This window comes from Marasmius oreades, chromosome 5 (assembly GCF_018924745.1).
Source record: "Marasmius oreades isolate 03SP1 chromosome 5, whole genome shotgun sequence".
Lineage (NCBI taxonomy): Eukaryota > Fungi > Basidiomycota > Agaricomycetes > Agaricales > Marasmiaceae > Marasmius > Marasmius oreades.
The window spans coordinates 235,015-240,647 of record NC_057327.1 but is presented as its reverse complement, the minus strand read 5'-3'; positions in this window follow the sequence as shown (position 1 = coordinate 240,647).

Here is a 5,633-nt window from a genome sequence, read left to right as displayed (position 1 = left end):
TTGAGAGAAAGTCTTCCTACGAATTCATATAGCACATCCTTGAGTCGCTCGCAGTCTATGGAGCGTGAGAACTTTGTTTCCCAGGGTGCTACAGCGCTTGGAAAACATACAGTTCAGTCGGTCTACGGAAAATATAAGCCAGTAGCACTTAAAGTCCGACCACAATTAGCTAAGATGCCAGAAGAATTCCGAGTTCTTAGGAATATTACTGGGGATCCGCTTGAAGGGATGCCAGTACTATCGCCGCACCCTCCTGAGTTCAGTCCAGGAGAACGGTATACAGAAGAACGTAGGGAAATCATAGAAAAGAATCATAATGAAGGCTTTCTATGGCCCGAAGAAATGAAATTGGTACACCATCTGATGAAAATCCAAGAGAAAGGATTCGCTTGGAGTGCAGACGAAGGTGGAACATTTCGTACAGATTTCTTCCCGCCGATTAAGTTTCCAGTGTTGCCTCACAAGCCCTGGGTTGAGCGTAATATCCCTATTCCACCTGGGATTTACGAAGAAGTCTGCCAGATTTTGAAAGACAAAATCGCAGCAGGAGTATACGAACCTACTACGTCGTCGTATCGATCGAAGTGGTTCATGGTACTAAAGAAAGATGGAAAGAGTCTACGGCTGGTTCATTCGTTAGAACCATTGAATGCAGTCACGATTCAGCATTCTGGAATTCCACCTGGAACAGCTGAGATTGCTAGTAGCTTTTCCGGAAGAGCATGTATAGGAATGTTAGATATTTGGGTGGGATACGATGAAAGGATTATCGACGAGGAATCGAGAGACTTTACTACGTTCCAAACGCCCTTTGGCCCCTATAGATTAGTGAAACTACCTATGGGATGGACTAATTCAGTCCCGTTGTTTCATGAGGATGTAACGTACATTCTACGGGAAGAAATTCCTCATGTTACTAGACCGTACATTGACGACGTACCTATACGAGGACCTAGTACTAGATATGAGTTACCTGACGGAGGCTACGAGGTGATCCCTGAGAATCCAGGCATCCATAGATTCGTTTGGGAGCATTTACAGAACGTGAATCGAATAGTTCAGCGAATGAAGTATGCGGGAGGTACCTTTTCAGGTCCGAAGGCTTTCGTTTGTTGTGCTGAAGGAATGGTAGTAGGCCATAGAGTGTCCTACGACGGTGAAAAACCTGTAGAGAAGTTTGCAGAGATCATTCTCTCTTGGGATCCAAAGAACTTCAGAAGCAAAACTGATATTCGATCATTTCTGGGGATTGCAGGACAAATGCGCATGTTCATTAAGGACTATGCTAAGAAGACAAGACCATTGAATAAGCTCACTGGAGCTTTTGTACCGTTTGAAATGAACGAGGAAGCTTGTGAAGCTGTCCGAGAGGTTCAAGATGGAATCCATGATGCACCCGCGCTACGGCCCATTGACTATAAGAATCCGACAGGTATCACTTTGGCCGTAGATTCGTCTTGGCACGGTGTAGGCTATTACTTGTACCAAGTAGACCCCGAAAATCCAAAAATGAAGTTCTACAATTACTTTGGGTCTATAACGTTCAATGAGAGAGAAGCTCGCTTCTCACAACCTAAAAGAGAGCTCTACGGGTTACTTATGGCGCTACGAGCGTCGAAGTATCAAACTTTTGGATGTAGACCGTTGACCCTAGAAACGGACGCCAGCTATATCAAAGGAATGTTGAACAATCCGGATAGTGCTCCGAATGCTAGCATTAACCGGTGGATTGAAGAGATCAGACTCTATCATTTTGAACTAGTTCATATTAAAGGACTTGTACATGGTCCAGATGGACTTTCGAGACCTCCTCCTGGTGGGATATCTACGCCTAGACCAGAAGGATGGGAAGAATTCCTGGTCGACGACAATGGTCAGCCAGTAAAGTTTCGAATGGGAGATGGAATCGAGGATGAACCTTTTGACATTGATACGTTCAAGGATGATATAGATCCGCGGTCAGGTTATTTGGTTTCATTAGCTGAGAAAGAACCAAAGTTGGCTACATCTGTCTTTTGCTATTTAGAAGACTTACGATCTGCCGTAGATGAAGCAAACTTTGTAGATAAGATAAGAAATTGGGCGCTACGGAAACCTCCAGACTATGTTTCAACATTTTTGAAGCAAGTACCAGTGGTTCCGCCCGCCGTAGATGACAGTTGGAATGATTCTCATCCATATAAGCCTATACATGAATATACGAATGAGATTAAAAGGTTCGATGAGAAAGTTCCACAAATTGAAGAGTGGCTTCTAGATCCCGAAGCAGATTTTGTAAGTGAGTTATCTAAAAACGAAATGAACAGTTTCATTACATTGGGATCAAAATTCTTTCTAGACCCCGATGGGAGACTTTACAAACGGTCTACGGATGGTTCTACACAACATAGGTTGTATGTAGTTCCTGATAAGAGGATGTGGATGCTCGTAGCAAGTCACGATCATCTAGGACATAAAGGAATGTTTGCGACTAAGTCGATCATGGAGAAACGATTTTGGTGGCCGCATATGGACAAGGACATAGATTGGTTTGTCCGTAGCTGTCAAGAATGCCAGGATCGAAGGCTTGATCTTTTGAGAATACCACCAGTGGTTACTCACACACCGTCGCTGTTCCAAGTGATCCATGTAGATGTTTTAAGTATGACTCCCGCTAGCAACAGTTGTAAACTGATTGTTCACGGACGATGCGCACTATCGAGATGGTCCGAAGCAAGGGCTATTCAAAGTGATACAGCCAGAATACTCGCAGAGTGGTTCTTTGACGATATCATTAGTAGATGGGGTTGTCCCGAGGAGGTTGTTACGGATAATGCACCACAAATGATTGCTATGGCAAGGTGGCTTACGGACAAATACGGTGTCCGTAGCATTAAGATTTCACCGTACAATTCTCAAGCAAACGGAAAGATTGAGAGAGCGCATTTCGATCTATGGAGCGCGCTTTCGAAAGCCGTAGCTGGAGACCTTGCAAAATGGTACTGGTTTTTGAAGCATATTTTGTGGGCAGATAGAGTAACAACTAGGAAAGACCTAGGTTGCTCCCCCTACTTCTTTGTTACTGGTGCAGAACCTATACTACCGCTTGATATTGTGGAATCTACGTGGCTAGTGAAACTACCCAATAGGTTTCTATCACGAGAAGAGTTAATTGGCTTTCGAGCGCAAGCTCTGGCTAAACACAGAACGCATGTAACGGCTATGCGAGATAGAATTACAGAAGAAAAGCGTAGACGCTTGATCAAGTACGAACGGGAATATATACATACTATAAAACCCTTAAACTTTGAACCCGGAGACTTGGTTCAAGTACGGAATACCGCAATTGAAAAGAACTTGGATAGGAAAATGTTCCCTAGATACTTTGGGCCTTGCGTAGTCATTCGACGAACTAAAGGTGGCTCTTATATCTTAGCGGAAATGGATGGAACGTTGCTACGGGGAAAATATGGAGCCTTTCGCATCCTACCTCACGCAGCGCAATACCACATTGACCTTCCTACGGAAATAAAAGATTTAATTCAGCTATCTAAAGATGAGTTAGAAGCCATGGCTAATGAAGATGAACCAACTGAGTACGAACTTGGAGTGGATTACATCTTTGACAGGGCTCAAAACCTGAGGCTGAATGGTAATGCCTCAGCTACGGCAGAAAATGATAATGAAATTGAGCTACCTAGCGAATCTGAGGATCCAATGGAAGATCCAATAAGAGTTACTAGGTCTGCTAAGAAGAAAGTTAGATTCTCTCAGATCTGACTGAACATATGAAACTGAAAAATCCAGTTAGATTCTAATAAAATCTAACTAGTGCACAAGTATACAAAATGACAGTAATATGAAAGGAGCGGACACCGTTTATCGCTACAGCCAGCCATTGTTAAAAGAGTGATCTACGGAAAGATACACTACTGAATAGACTCCATAGGAGCACCTGCATCCGCCTCAGTAGGCTGGTTTGTAGACCTCTCCTGTGCTGAAGTCGACGTAGCTGACTGTTCGATGGAAAGGGCGAGGCGGGAAAGGACTAGCTGATTTGCCTCGACGAGTTTTTCGTAGGCTGCCCGGTATGCTGCTCCTTGGTGAAGGATCGAAAAGGCCGATGCATTGACCTCCGTACGGAGGAGGGTCTGAATGGCGGCGAGGTCGGACGCAGAAAGGGAGTCCATACCAAAATGGGCCGGCATGCTGGCTATGACCTTGAGTACAGACAGATGTGTAGACTCTCTGCATTTCTTCTCCTCTGTCCAACAAGTTGTCATAAGTGATGCTACGGCCACGAATGGAGAGGAGACGGTCCCAAGGTGGACACTCACCCTCAGATTCGGGCGTAAGGTCTACGCCTGCCTTATCGATACGAGCCTTCTTAGCAGGCTTTGCTTCGATCTACGGAAAGATTAGACATGATTTATAGGAAACAAATAATGCGATCTACGGACCTCTTTCTTCTTGGAAATGCGAATTTTCATAGGATCCTTCCCTTTAGTGGCGTCCTTCATTTTGAAGTCGTCATTCTGGTAAAAGGATTGAACCGTAGATAGGTTTAGAACGAACTGAAGGGCTTACTTTAGTGTTTGCCTCTTCAGTATCAGAGATTTCGATAGTAGCTTCGTTGCGTGAAGAGCTAGCTCCCTATGGCGAAGTCAATATCAAAAAATTAGAAAGATTGATAGAATAAGAGCTTACATTCTTGCGCTTGATAGCAGATGCCTTGTTGCGCACAGCGCACATCTCGACATAGAAGGATTTGGCCTTTGCGAAGTCAACGCTCTTATCGAGAGAGAACTGCTCGATGTCAGCGGTGACCATCTCGACGACGTTGCGATAAAGATCGAACGCGACATCGTCTTTGGCAGACTGGTAGCTTTGGAGCTTGGTCTGAACCTACGGCAGAAGCATTACAATGAAACAGAGATGAAAGAGCGGTGCTGAACGTACCACAACGTTGAGAAGCTGTTTGGTGAACAGCTCGGCAGACAGCTTGTTAGCGTAGGGACGCAACTGGCTGACTTGTTCAACGATCGGAGCAGCGCGTTCGACCCAGATTTTAGTGGGAACGAATTCGCTACGAGTGGACATTTTAAAGATAAGAATGTAAGAGTTGAGAATTGGTTACTACGAATGCTGGTAGAGCTGGGTAGTGAAGAATTGACTACCTACGGTCAACCTTTTATACCTTTTGCACTCTACTATCCAGCCGTAGAGAACTTTCTCTACCTTATGGTCCTAAAGGACTCCCAGATCCAACATCTAGTCAACAGGAGTTGACTGCTCATTTGTTTGGGGGAGAGGTACCTTAGGTTCCTGAAAATTTGACCGTAGATTCAAGTTTTGCGATTTGAACACCTACATGAACATACGGGTGTACCTACGGATCCTGAAAAGATAATCATCGCTTAGAAAAAACTTATAAGCGAGAACCTACACGAGAGATGCATAGCGATAGGAATGATTGAACAATGTGCTACAGATAGATTCATCTAACTCTGAGCATAGAGATAGATGGGCATGCCTGTCAATACCCTAACTTAAACAGTGGAGTTAAGTCAAACTCATTGGAACTCAGTTCACGCGTGGTACAAATCAAACAAGTTTTGATTTACTACAAGATATGAAATTAGAAATACAAAAAG